Source organism: Apus apus, chromosome 8 (genome assembly GCF_020740795.1).
Source record: "Apus apus isolate bApuApu2 chromosome 8, bApuApu2.pri.cur, whole genome shotgun sequence".
Taxonomy (NCBI): Eukaryota; Metazoa; Chordata; class Aves; order Apodiformes; family Apodidae; genus Apus; species Apus apus.
In genome coordinates, this window is record NC_067289.1 from 6,051,725 (window position 1) to 6,067,231 (window position 15,507).

Here is a 15,507-nt window from a genome sequence, read left to right on the forward strand (position 1 = left end):
TATGTAGGTCTTTCTGTTCTTAACTTCTATTGTAATTAATTTTAAGATCTTTTATGTATTCATCCTCTTTTGGATGCTTTTCCACTACATTTTCAGTTGTTGAAACCATTTTAGTGCAGCAAGAGTTTAAAACGTTCAACAAATCAAGACTTCAAAATGGTGTTACATATCCTGTAATTTAGATAACACAACGTATCAAAGTTACCAAAGCAACTTTGGTATCAAAGTTACCAAAGTCTTGTAAGATAACTTGTTTATAATTATTGATCTCCAATACAGATATCATAATCTTTTTAAAATTCCATTTCAATTTTCAGTTAAAAAGAGAAGACCAATCATCACGCCAACCTGAGTGCGTTGGGAAGCTGCTCTTGCTTTCAGGCACTTACTTAATACTTCCTTCCTCAAAGAGACAGGTTAGTGTCTTTTACAGTCAGCACTCAGTTGCCACCAGTAGCTGACATCACAGGGGTCAAGGAGAGAACAAGTGTTTATACTGAGAATAACACTGATTGCCAACATAAAACAGCCGTGAGAACAAGTCATGGGCCAAAATGTAAAATGTGTGATGGCACCAGTGACTAACCAACCATATCACATCTAGTCACTGAAACAAAGGCAGAAAGCCATCTGACTTGGGAGCAGTAACACCAGAGACATTTTAAGCAACTTCCAGCTAAAGGAAGAAAACAACAATCAGAATAATAATAAAAAGCCATTTCAGGCCGCTAACCTCATAGCTATTATTGCATACTGCCACAGTAAAAACAACTTATCATAGAAGAGAAGGAAGTCATTAAAGCAGTACTAAATCTTGGCTACTCAAGTATCTAATAAATTATTGTTTGAATTTAATAGCCGCAAAGCCCAGTACTAAATGCTTTTCTAAGTCACAAGTATGTAGTATTGACAGACAGCATTCAAACCTTCCCATGTGAAGTGTAAAATTTCACTGAACTTTGATTTATGTATTTCAGATTCATATACACACATATACACATTTTTAATGTCAAAAGCACTTAATTTGTATTTCAATGTACCAGCAGTGCTGAAAAAGGCACTCAGACTAATAGAAGGCAATGAACACAGGTTAGTAGAACATCTGCAGAATGACAAAAGGATAAATAAAATGTAACATTCATCCTTGTATTTGCTTATTTAATGTACACAAGCAGGAAGCCCTACAAGATTTCACAAAGCAAGACAACTGCCTGTGATTTTTCTGTCTGCACATCTGGTATGTTCAGCTCTCATTAAGAGTGAAGTGAAACAACTATCAGTACAAGCTGTCAACACCTAAATTGTAAGCCTCCACACTGTGCCATAACATGGTTTTGATAGCACTCTCCAAGTGAAGCTGTGCGACACAAAGCCAGGCTCACCAATAGCTACAAAGACAAATTAAAGGACAATTAAAATCCTAAATCTGGAAAGCAAACAAGTACTTCACACTAACACAGTTCCTGCTGGGTAAAAGGAAAGGGGCTAATCTAGTGCGCCATACTGTAAATTATGTAGATTTTCATCACTGATGTCTTCCATAAACATTCACTTGTCTTGACACAGCTTTGCCAAGAGATCAGGCTGTTTCACCACAGAAGCAATGTAAGCTATTTCTGTCTTCATTATGGATTCCTGCAGAGGGTGAGAATTTCCTCTGTGAAATCAATGTGAATGCTACATAATTTCATTTTCTGTCTTTCCTCTGTATTGTGAGCTTAGTTACAAGATAATCAGATATGATTGGCAGGAGAGACCAGGCAACACCACAGTCACTGAACTGCTACTAAGAACAGCTAATGTGTTCCCCAGGTGCCTGGTTCTTCCCCACTGTTCTTGTTTTGTTGTGGGGTTTAAGGGGAGTGTGCTGTTTTGTTTTTAAAGGACTTGCCATCTAGGCAGACAGAAGAATTTGCTCTGGTAAAAATAGCCTTGTTTCAGAAGCAAAAAGACCTCGTAGCTTCCCCTCCACCAACAAACATATCTCATCATCTAACCAAAGATACCACTAAGAAAGCAAAAAAGAAAACAAAACAAAACAAAAAAACAACAAACAAAACCAAACCAAACAACAAAAAAGGGGCTACCAGAAGCAGCTGGCTTTTCCACCAGTTCCTAAAAGGGTTTCAGGAAAGATGAGTATCAAAGTAAACTACATATGTTTTCCTGGGAATTGCAGCCCATTATTTTTTTTTTCCCCTAACCAAAACATGGAAGTAGAACCATGGGTACCAGGGCCATACAGTGCAGGTACAACAGCAGTCTGGAAAAACAATGTAGGCAATACTTGCAGCAAGTGTCACTCACCAGGCAGAAGCACTGGCTTCCCCAGGAGTTGCAAGACCTATCTTTAAGACTAAAGGCTCAACAGGGTTCCAGAAGTTGTGCTTACAAGTCGGGATTGTGTTCCCTTACTAAGTCATCCACTGGGAAGACCTCTTTCAAGGCAAACTCAATTCCATCATGACTCCTTCAGGACATAACAGCAGTGAGAGCCCAGGACCACCCTGCTGCAAAGGCTTCTCACCACTGCTGGAAGAGCTAGTGAACTCAGTTTCACCTGCGTCATGTGGTTAACTTGCTGATGTAAAGGAATTAAATAGAGGAGGTACAAATATCTGACATAAAACAGTGATGACCAAGAAGATACAAAGGACAAAGTGAAGCATGACAGAGATTTCCTAAGGCTATCCTGAAACAGAGCCAAACAAGAACATGCTGGGAGGGAAGAAGCATGTCTGGAGGCACTGCAAAAAACCTAGACATGGAGTAACAATGTAATTAACTTCCTCTTGCAAATAATTTATTTTATCAGCAAAAGACTTGGGCATCAGAAAGTACTTGCAAATCCACATGGATTGTTATCAACACCTAACATTCATCTGTGTCAGGTAAGCTGCTCTAAAGCCAACATTTTGAAGAATGAAACAATTATGAAATTTCACACACTGTCATTAAGTTAGAAATTCTCCTTTACTTGTGAACTCACAAGTCCCCTGACACTCATCCTTTGAGGTGTATTTTTCTGTTATTAAAACAACACCAATGTAAAATCCAATGCAAAATTTATTATCCTGAAGCATAATCAAAAAGAATACTAACAAGAAACAAGGAAGCTGGTAAGTATTAACACCCACATAACACAGTGTTAGAGGAAAATTTTGACAGCCTATCATCTCTCATATATTCTCCTGAGATGCCTCATAGCACTAAGAAAATACAGTCTTCAGACAATTCTTTAGAAGAGATACTGCACACCTGAAATCATGTCACCTATCCCTGAAATGTGGTGAGTTCTCTCAGGATGAAATAAATATGCTATTCCAAGTAGACATCAAAAATTCTGGGGTGGGGAGAAGAAAACACTTGTGTATGAAAAAGTCAGTTTCCTCATGAAAAACATTTCTTTAACACCACTTCTTTCAACGAAGGGTGAATTTTAAGGGCACGTAAGTACAACTCTTCAGGCTAAATACAAACCTAGATTTATTTTTCTTTTCACAAAAAGCATGAATATTTACATAAGGGGTAAATATATAACTTGTTTTGATTACACAAAAACTAAGCACTCTGCTTATCCAGATTTTTTCTTTATATAATAAGTTATTACAACTGTTAAGCACCACATTCAAGATTATCATCACTGTGATCAATACAGCTTTTTATCTACTGCTTGCTCTGTCATGTGGCAGTCAAGGGGCTAAGGAAAAAAAAAGTCTTGCAGCAGTGAAAGCAGTTGAAAAGAGCCACCCTATCCAGACACACAAGAACAGTGTTTAAACAGTATTCTACTGTCCAGAACAGACTTGATGACAATCTGACCACAGTAATTTTATAGGAAACAGCAGCAGCATATCACGTAGTCTAAGTAGGAGAAAGACTAAGCACTTACACAATATAATCATTGTAATCGTTTTTCTAACTACGTAAACATCTAGTGCTATAAAAAGCTGAGCAAGCTATAAAGGAAATATTTGAAAACAAGTATTTGAAAATAATCCAGCAGCAGAGATGGAAAAGAAATAAGAATATGCAGGAAGGTTTATGTCATATAAATAAAACAGGAGACATTGAAGAAAGAAGCAAAGGAAAAACTCCTGTCTTTATACTTAGAAGAATTCTGATTTCTTCTGAAGACTCTGAAGTCAAATATATACATTAGATCAGTGTGCCAGTTCATGGCTCTATAGAACTACATCCTCTTCTACTCCTAAAATTGTAACAAATTCACAGCTGCTGCCAGAGCCTCTGAGCTTACAGGCCCAAGGCAAGGGCTCTACACCCTAGCAGCAGTTCCCGACTGTTGTGCAGCACTCCCATTTTGCTGACTTCCAATGTATTTACACTGACTACAACAGGATCACTCCAGACACTAGCTTGACTCTCCTCTAAGTCACTGTTTCCTGCATGGTTTCACCTCTGCAGCTCACTGTGGGTGAGGGCAGTCTGCAGTCAGAAGTAGCGGCTGTTCAGTTTTTCCCCTTTCTTGGCTGCCCCCACCTCCCTAGCCACACAATGGAAACACAATAGGAACAAACATAACTAGTTTTCCATCAACTCGGGAGCCACTGGCCTCACCCTGTGACCAACAGGAACCGTATCTGCAGCAAGGGTGGGGTGAGAACATTGCTACCATCCAGGGGCGGTCACAGGGATGAAATGAGGTGCAACACAGAACTGCAATCTAGGGATTGTTTGAAGATTCAACGTGACAAGAGAAAGCTACGCTGAGCAACACGTTCTACTAAGAACTGTATTTTCTCTTCATAAACCTCACACAGGATTGACAGTACCCCTCTTTTAAAGATGGGCTCTAATACATTGACAAAATTTATTCTGTATGTTTTTTCATTGAATGCCACTGAAATTCCTATTTTGCTCTAAAGAATGAACCCACTCAAAGTTCTGGTCTTCTGCTGCACAGGTGAATTTCAATCTAAACCACTTACAAATTTAAAAAGTAGATACAAACTTGATTATAAATACAACTGCCTAAATCAGCAAAGCTAAGATATTTCCACTCCAGGAATGTCACAGTTATCTATCTACAATAGGAAAGATTTTAAGAATTTTACAGTGTAGCCTGGGAAGTTATTTTTAAAGATCATGTGGTACTGCAAATATTTCCCAGCAGTTTAGTTCAACTGCCACATGAGCTAGCCCTATGGAATGGAAAATTAAGTGTCCACTTAGTCAGGATTCCTCCAGAAATCAGAATAAAAATATCACTATTTAGCTTTCTAAAAATATCTATGCATAGAAAACATGAAATGCCTTATTTAAATGTCAGTCCCTCTCAGTGCTCAGACTGGTACGAAGAGTAGTCTCTCAGCTGTTCAAGTCTAGATAGTCTCATTCTCCTCATGAACTATAGCTAATTTACCACAGAGTATTTAATTATTTTTTCCATAGTCCTTGATTTTTTTTGCCTGTTCATATTCTGTTATTCCTCTACTGTACCCATAGCATTTCACACTAAGCTTTAAAAATATGAAAACAGTATTTTAAAACGACAATAAAGTTTCTACTTTGATATTAATGCCTCTAAATACAAGTGTCCCAGTTTTCAAGAAATGCTGAGCACCTGAATTTGCAGTTGCCTTCAACAGGACGTAGAGATAAAAAAAAAATATTAACTGGCTTTAAATTAAAATTTAATTTTAAGCAACTGGATTTGAACAGATGGTTAGATTATATTACTTCTGGTCATCCCTTCTTATTTAATTATTCTATGATTCAATGAAAGTGTAACTTTAAAACTAGCTGTAAATAAGATTGTCTTCAGAAAGCATTTTCCTGCAAAGCAAGTCTACATGTAGGAAACAACATTATTAAAATGGAATTCCAGATTCACAAGACTTATCAGAACTGATTTGAACAATGAGGATAAAAGGAAATTCATACTCCTCTTTACTTTACACTCAGGCAAGTAAACACAGTTCCTGCTCCCTCCAAAGATTATTCCTGATGAAGTGAAAACATTAATAAAAATGAAATCTCAGGCTTCTGACAGACTTCAGACAATTCACAGGCAGCACATCATTCATCATGAACATAAAATACAAAAATAACAGCTTATCACAGGTAATTCATTAATATCCTATGGCATATCTTGAAATCACTAGCTACATTAAAAATATATAAATATAAAAATGAGGAGTTTGAGGCCATCTTTTTTTATTATACAGTTAAAGTGAATTTCAGGTAGAATAAAAACTCCCTTCACATTTAAATGCTATTGTGTGAAAATGTCTTTAGAAGCATTTGATCACTGAATCACACTGAAACTAGGGCCACTCTAAGAAAGCATCCCCTTTGAGCTCACTGGAATCCAGTTCTGCACAGTCAGGATGGAAGGCAACACAAATAAATGGAAGAAAAGCACTGTCATAAAAGTAGCAGCTGATTTGACACCTTGACTAACAGAGTCATGGAAACAAAGATAAAAGCTCAAATGAACCAGAAGGCCCAGTCAAATCATTCAGTATTCTGTGTCATTTGGGCTCTGAGAACATACCTGGTACATTCACCCTCAGGAAAACTTGCAAACAGCTCTCACAAATACTTGGTAAGTTTGAAATAGCAGCAGGAAGAGTGAGACCTGACATGAAGACCAATGCATTCTGTACAGAATGCTCCAGGATAGTAAGACTCTTTGGAAGATTAGACCTGGTTATTTCACAACCTCAATAATTCCATTTTGATAATTCACATCACTGTAGATGTTACATGTACTAGGGGAAGGTTAACATGAAATGTTATTATATGTTGAATTCTAATATTAGAAAAAGATTCTACTAAACATTTAAATTATGGGATGCTCACATGGATATTTAAAAAACAAATCAAGCTTAAACAAAGCAGGTGAGTGGAACTTGCACAAGCGAAGAAAGAGGACTGGATAATCAGACTGAAAGAGAAAGGAGGAGAAAAAGCTGAGTCTCAACCCAGAAGAAGCTTAACCCAGAATAAAGTTGTCATTTTTACACAGGTGTGTCAGACAGTTTCCTACAGAGCTGCATAACTGCTTGTTCCAGCAAAGTGAAGATGTAAACAAAAGCAAGATGAGTGAAGGAAGATTGAAAGCTTTTTCCAGCCCCAGGGCTGGCTTGCCACTTTACAGTTCTTAAACATAGGCAGACGTACAGCCTGAAGGTCTGGCTTTATAACAGCCCAAGATATTATCCAAAACATGAGGTAATGTGTCTGTCATTAATCTGAAAAGATGCATTACTAATGTAAAGATGCATTACTAATCCTTTTGAATTGTAAAAGTGGACCTAGACCACCAAATTTCACCAGCAGCCAGCTGTTTCCTTCAGTTATTAAAATGTTACGTCTCTATATTATGAGCTAGGTGACTGCCTACTTATAAAAAAAGTTAACACTAGGAATTGAGGTTTTCCTATATATAGATACCTCTTCACATAGGGACTAAACCATTCACTTTTCAATTATTTTTGATATTTCAATTAAGATCTCTAGGAAAGAGGGTTATTCTCCAGCAGACAAATTGTATGCATCTAGAAAGAGATGTAAAAAAGTGAAATAATTAAAAACAGTGGAAAATTAATTAGGAAGGAATTTTTCTCCTAAAAGGAGGGCACATAGACAAAACACAGAGCTATCACAAAAGCAGACTATGCATAAGTCTCATATACAGAGATGCCACGGGTACTAAAAGTTAGAAAGATGCCCTTTAAGGAAAAAAAATAAGTTACTTTATTCATCAGACTAGATACTCTTCTTGATTGGGTCAGTTTCTTACGTACAACAATCTGGTCTGGATTTATGCAGTTGGTTTTCTTCCAAAATCAGCTTCAATGTCACTCACTACACAGATTCAGAGGTAGCTGCTCACAGCCATCTGTTACACAAACAGGACCATTCAGTGCTGGACAATCATTGAAAGAAAACCAACAATTCAACTCTAATGCAAATATTTAGATTTATTTTACACATCTTTTTCATGACACTTCATGTTTATAAAAAAAACTTGAAATACAATGTCATTTTGTAATAAAGAATTATTATTAAAATGGCACAAAATCAATACTCTTGCCATTAGTTAATGCTAATAAAGCCAAAAGTAGTCCTGACTGCTGTGTGGGGTTACTTTATTGCCCATCTGTTTTGGTAACTTGGTTACTGGATTCAAGAATTAACTGGTTGAAATAGATGTAGAAGCAGCAAATAGGTAATATTTTATTTGGACTTTGTGGCAGGTGCCTGTATTTCTACTGTGTTGTCTAACAAGTTAATAAAAGACTCAAAAACTTCACACAAAACAGTTTCTGAAAACTTCAGAGGTCAGAACTGAAGTATCAGGTGCTACAAGAACCTTTCACAAGTATTTTCACTCACTGCTTGACATAAGGTCTGGATCACAAACTGATAGAAATTCACATCTGCTAACTTTAAATTGTAGCATTTTCTTCAATTACTTACTATAAATTGAACTAATACACACACATCAACTTCTTTAAATTAATGTTTAACTGAACATTTTTAGTAATTTACTTCCTACCTTTAAAAAAAGTTATCAATCCAAATGTGTTATTCTGCCAGTTAAAAACCCTTTGGAAAAATCACCAAGTGAAAAAGTTTAGCTTGTCTGACTTGTTTTCACAGACATTTTCTACTCAAATGATGACAGCATGTACACATCCCTTTTTAAAGAAGAAGCTAAGAAGAGTCACTTCCTCTTGGCAATAAGGCAATATGCAAAAATATACTTGTTGTAAACTAAAACAATTTCCCACTCCCTTCTACTTCTAGGTGGCCAGGTATTTTTCATTCCTAACTATGCAGTCAAGTGTATTTCCAGTGATTCCTACAAGAATATGTATAAGCATCTTACAATATGATGCAAACAAGGTAACAAAAGATTACGTTTCCCATCTCAAAGAAGTGAAATACACAGGATTTAAGAATTACACTGTACTAGTACATAAATGTTTAGTTATCTAGTACCAAAAGGAATGCAATCGACAGTCCCTGATCTAGGTAACTAAGCTTCTACCATGAGACATATCTCAGTCTAGAATTCACAAAAGCTAGCAGTTAACTATAAACAGTGAAGAAAACACATCTCTGAGTTCCATAAATTCAAGACTTAAACTAGTTTGATGGATGATGGAAGTGCAATACAAGACAAATATTAAAATACTGACAACAAAAATATCAGTCACACAGAAAGTGCCAGGAGATGAAAGTTATGGCCAAAACCCAATTATATTTTCAAATTCCCTGGGAGATCCAGGCAGGGCTTTAACTTTTACCAGCAAATCAGGGGTTACACGCAATCTATACTAGGCCACTTCCTGCTCAAAACCATACTCAGAACACACAGAACAAAGGGAAAATTCGGAAGCCCATCTAAATCTCCTAAGATACAACTGCTTCCAAGATAGGAAATGTTTCAATAAGAGTTCAAAAGAATGTCCAATTACCTGTTGATCAACTGAAATGAGTTTGGAGTTATTATTTTTTTAATGCAACTGTAACAAATTAAACACAGTAACAGTTTAAGAACCGTGGTAAAGACTTTACAAGCAAAAATACAAAAAACTGTAGTACTTACTCCAGCAAAGTTGTTCCTACTTCAGTCTGACTGTGGAGTGAAGGTACTTTCATTAAGCATCATTTTCTTACTATTACCCGTGTTTTCTCTGAAGATTCCACAAGATGGCCTAAATGTGACCTAAAAAAGCAAAACATGTCATAATGTAATTAACCAAATACAGAAATCAGCAATTTGGAGTTGGTTTATTAGCTCCATAAAATTTTTGTGCAGAAATATCTAATTAACCATACATTTTAATTCTCCTAAAATACTACAGTACCATATTAACAATTACACAATCTAACAATTAAATTATTGTCAAATCCTCAAACACTCAGTTACCAGAAAGTAAAAAGGACAAAATATGTAGATATCATTCTAGTAATATAGCTGTCATTATCAAGAATTACATAGCTAAAAACATTTCTTAGCTGCTACAAATATTTTTAAACCTTTGTACACTTAATTTGGATTAGATCAACAGATATTTATTGCAATCAAAGACAAAAGCATGGGAAACAAAGTTGCCTTCATTCTCCTAACCTCATCTTCTCTTTTACGCTTGACTGTAAGCTGGTTTTTGTTATGGTTTTTTGTTTGTTTTAAAGAACAATGTAATGTCATCAGCAGTTCTCTTGTGGAGAATTTAAGTTGATGACACAAGTGAACTCATCTTCCTATTCATACTTCAACTTGTGAAACAGCAGGAGAAAGGTTTAGTAAGTCTCCTCTTCCCAACATCCTGCAGATGTACAGGACAAAATATCTCCACAGAGCCAAGTCATCATCTCCATTTAGCTCTACTTTGCAAAACAGGCTCTCAGCAAAAGGAAATAAACAAAAAAATATTTAAACCTCCCTCTGAGAACAAAGTAGCACTATCAGTTTGCACTGATATCTACTGATATCTGATTATCTACAGGTTTGTAGGCCAAGCCACAAAACACAAGGCATGCAACTACACTCCTCCTCCCATAAACAATTGTTTTTCTGCTTATAGGAACTCAGGGCAGCACAGTGATCAGGAAGGCTGTCATTCCTCTGTCCCATGCAGAATCTCTCCAGGGATCAGCATGTAGAACGCTGTGAAACAACTTAGATTTCCTCAGTGGCTTTGAGGGGAAAATAGTTGCTGCCCATCTGCTTAAGTCTGAAAATACTAAGTTACTGCTCCATGCTCAACCTTTTGGAAACAACCTTGTGGTGCATCAAGGTATGAACTAGTGCAGAAACTTCTCATGATTAAAGCCTAAGAGCCTACAATAGGCAACAGCTAAAAAGGAAAACCAGAGAAAGATTAAGACCACCTTACATGATTTAGAAAATGCAGGGACAAAAGTACCAGTGCTGGTACGAAAGTGCCAGTCTGGCATTAATCTTTTCCAGCCGTGTCAATGTGTTTGTTTATGGAATGAAAAAAATCAGAATCAAAAGCTAGCGGCCAGAAGGCAGGAGCTTGGGCAGGGGTGTGAAATACATCGTACTATAGATAGATACAAGATAAATAGTTACTACCAGAAGTTCCATCTGAGGAAGCAATCTTTAATTGCTGTGGCAATCCTAGTTCTCTATTAGCAGCACCGACACACTGGAAAAAACCATGACCTTTTTCCTTCCCTATACTATACTATCTACCCATTTTATTGAATTAATAAATAGGAACAATGTCTAACACAGATGTATTGTCTGATTTCTTGACTAAGAGTGCATTTGAAAACAAAAGAAAACCAAAAGCTGGCACTAAAAAAAAAAAAGCACTTTGCGAAGTACCAGACAAGAAAGCAGGCAGGCACATTAGTCCTGCAGTTTCTGCTCTGAGCCTTCTTCTGTCTCATTCTTTCCTTTCTTTTCACACCAGACAGTGCAAACTGTGACCTGGAACAGGAGATGGCTCCTTGGCTCCTACCATGCTTCAAATCACTCCCATCTTAGACAGATTCAACCTCCTGCTATGCATTCATCTCTAAGACACTGGCCAGGCAAGGAAAGATAATGCTCCTTATGCCTTCTTCAGAACTTGGTGAGAAATAGAAGCAGTACATATTAGCACAATGGTCAACGCACTGGCAACCAATCTGAGAGTTAGGTACATGTATAAAACCCAGAAGATATCTAGAGTCCATAAATTGTACACATTTAACAAGCCAGTACTTTGTGGATAGCTCCTGTCACAGTTTATCAATTCCTATGTTCTCCACAGTCACGTGTTTGATAGATTTCTGCTCACTTCCATATAGCTCTGTCCTTTTTCCCCTCTGTTCTCAAAGTAGTTCACATCTCCCCTGTAAATTTGACACACTAGACTGAGGACCACTAAGGGAATGGTCTTTAAACATCTCCCATGTATACAGACAAACTGTATATCCACTACTATTTTCAAGCAATAGAAACAAACTCTTCACTACAGGATGACAACATGCAGCTTAATTTTTCTAGCTAACCAACTTTTCTCATTTTTCAGACCAGCAGAACAGAGGTTATGAGAGATCGTTATCAGCATCACGGCAGATCACGCCATGGTCAACCTTTCTATGTCAGTACACCTTCTACCTTCAAAGTATGAGTGGAAAATTTTTCAAGGGCTGGTTGGTGACTATATTACCCAACAGCCCAAAGTACAAACTCTGCTAGCCTTTTAACTACCATAAACAGCTAGTGAGAACTCCAACTACATAATCTCTGGGAACAGAGCAAAGATCAGAAAGGACTGAAGCCATGGCCTCAAGCAGTGAACACAAAGTGTTCTGATGAGCACACACCTTTCCCCCACTGCATCTCTCGGGAATGTGGGGTAAATAGAACTGTAACCTGCATGTTACCAGCTGGGCCTCTTCCATGAGTCTCTGTTGACTGTGAACTCAACCAAAAACACAACACAAAACCACCTCGAGTATTTGTCCTTGGGTTTACATTTGTACCACTTTTACAGACAGTACCACCAGGGACCTAACAGAAATCCTATTCCATTTCAGCTTGCAAGTTCTGCATTAGAAGTTGCATTTTGCAAAACAATCATTTTTGTTTCATTTTCATTACACTTTCATAACTGTTCTTGAAAAAAAAAAAAAAAGCTTTAACCATCTCACAGAATAATTCAGGAATCATAAAATTGCGTGGTGGCATTCAAAATGCCTGTGACAATACAGTAAAATTTTCTACAGTTCCATAGCTAACTGCTATACAACTTTATGTCCACATAAACACTTCTGAACATATGACCCAAAGAAAAATTGTACCACAAGGGAAGAAAGGGGGAAAATGTACAAGAGACTTCTGCCTACAGCTCTGTGGGATATCTAATGTAAAAGAGAAACAATTATAAGCCAGGTAAGCGGGCCGCTTACAAAGACATTAAAAAAAAGGGTCTTTCCCACTATAACTATTTCTAGTCCCATCAGACAAGCTCCTCTGAATCCTGCCAGGGCATACACAGAAACTATTTGTTAGAGACGATACTCCAAGAGAAGGATAAGGAACTCTGAGTGGGTTGAATGACATAACAGTTTATTATCTTCCTTTTTGCAAATATATCTCCTACTCAGGAAGAATGCAGTGGGGAAGGCATCAGGACCAGAACAGAGAGCACCCGCAGATGTTTTGCGCAGCAATACATGGAGAAAGTATCACCGGCATATTGTATCTTTTTTTTCTTCAGCTACCTCCAAGCCATCTCATGCATTTCATGCTCTCAATAGCACTTAAAACGGAAAGAATGAATATCAAGCTGAAATTGCTGCTGTAAGCATCCACTCAGCAATGAAGAAACTCACCATTTCACCAAGTCTGAGACAAGAAGAGGATTAACCATCATTAAATACACCAAATATCTACAAATGAAAAAATACTAAGAAATACAAAACATTCTTCCCCATCCTTCTTCAGTCCTAAGTTTCAACAATAAGAGGCACAAAATTAAACAACTTTCACTATCAGTAATTAAGCCATTACAACTGAAGTTCAGGAGCTAAAATAGTGAGAAAAGACTTACTGCAGTAGTGCTAAATCACTGCAACTTCCCTCTTCCACATACTGCACATCTTAGTACAAATATTGAAAATGCAAGTTAAAGCCTGAACCTGAGAAAATTATTACCAATACAAAGTGTTGCATGCAGACTGGTCCAAACAGTATAACTGTTCCTAAGCATCACACTAATTATGCAGTGCCTGCAGTCTCTTCAATGGCAGAGACCAGTTTTGAACTTCTAAAGGTAGCACTTATTTCTGCACTATCAAGTGACAAAATATATAATTGACATTGGACAGCATACTGTTATATACACAGCAGTGTTCTTCCTCCTGTTTTACTTTTACAGGTGGTGGCGGTTCATCAAAAACAGTAACATTTTAAAAAAGAAAGCCTTGACTTTTTCTCAAATGCATCACTTGAAAATGCAAAACACAGTTGCTCTATGAAACCCACCTATCTTGTACAAAATCTTTCAAAACAAAACAAACCAGACACATAGCTATAAGCTCTCATCATATAAAAATACCCACAGAAAATAAATAAACCACACCAAAAACATAGAGAAACTGCAGAATACCAAGCTCTAAGCCAAATGAGAAATGCAAGTCAGTTTACAGCCTTTCTTGCTCCATAAAATGGACAAAAGAAAGACCACAAAGCATTTTCATGAATAAATAAAAAATATGGGTCAGTGTTATTCTTTAAGTTAAATGGATAACAGATAGAAACATCATTTGAAGCTAAATACAGTCACATGTCTTCATTAGGAAGAACTCGATACCATAATTACATTTCTCCAGTGAGTAATTCAGAGCAGGAGCATAGCTCAATGGCTATGAATCACCCTGTAACACAGCCATGTTCACTCTGCCCAGAGAGGCAGCCTAACCAAGCTATGGTTCACCTCTAGGAAATCCCCTTCAGGGCCCAACAGGCTTGTGTATAAGAAATTTGTACTCACACAAACACATACGCTTTACAATAAATCAGATTTTTTTTTTTCACTTGGTTATGAATGATGCTGAATTCCTTTCAGTTTACAAGTGTGAGAATACTAAAAAATTACTGGTTTCTAACAGCATGGCAGTTACTGTCATTTGAATTTAATTTTGGGGTGGGTAGGATCCCTTTTTCAGTGATACATCCTGATGCTGTTCAGGGTTAAGTAACTCAGTAATCCTTCTGCTCACTGTGGTTTAGAACTCAATGTGATTTAAGTTCTGAGGCAAATTACAATCTTTCGTTCTTACTATAAAAGTAAAAAAAAAGAAGACTTAGGAGTTCTTACTGACACTGGAAAATGCAGGAACATCAACTAAAGAAGCAAAGAACAGATACTTCTAGATGGCAATGCATCATCTGCACGATTTAGGATCAACAAACAAAATCTAAACAAAAATACTTTACTTTTATTTTACCAGAATGATTCATGCAGACTTTTTTCTGCTTTTCCACCTTCAAAAGAAATGCCTCTGGGCAAAGCAGAAGGGGAGCACACCTCTGTTAATGAAGTTAAAAAAAAAAAATTCAGTAGATGGCACATTTTTCCCCTCTCTTCTGTTAGGCAGCCAATTAGTCTCTGATGTGAGAGCAGTGTGCTGAAATCAAGATGAGCAAAGATTATAAGTGGGAGACCCTGCAAATGTGGTCAGTGTTAGAGAGGGCCGGCTGCCAGTGCTGATAACTTGCAACAGCCACAGAATACCAAAACCTCCTGGGAGAGACTCTGGGCTGGAGAATGTACTACTAGATCTGAGGACAATCTACAGCTGAAAAGCACAAAGTTCCAGGCCGCACATGACCATTTATAAAAATTTCAGTTGACTCACAAACAGGTGCATAGATTTGCTTTATAATAATTCATAAACATTGAGTCAAATAAGTGACACTTTCCAGCTCATTTCCAGATCAAATCCAGCTTAGGGTACAAGTCATTACCCAACTGATTCAGTAGCTCCAAAGTTGGTGTCAAA

At 37.2% G+C, this 15,507-nt stretch overlaps 1 protein-coding gene across 9 annotated transcripts in view; it reads right to left on the reverse strand.

Annotated features, from left to right (window-relative positions):
- The window catches only part of PIK3CB (phosphatidylinositol-4,5-bisphosphate 3-kinase catalytic subunit beta), a 105,911-nt gene that overhangs the window by 41,550 nt on the left and 48,854 nt on the right, over window positions 1–15,507 (reverse strand). For all 9 annotated transcript variants that reach the window (XM_051626256.1, XM_051626263.1, XM_051626255.1 and 6 more), the window contains one exon: window positions 9,584–9,703. The gene's annotated coding sequence lies outside the window, so the exon portion shown is untranslated. The remainder of the gene's footprint in view (window positions 1–9,583; window positions 9,704–15,507) is intronic.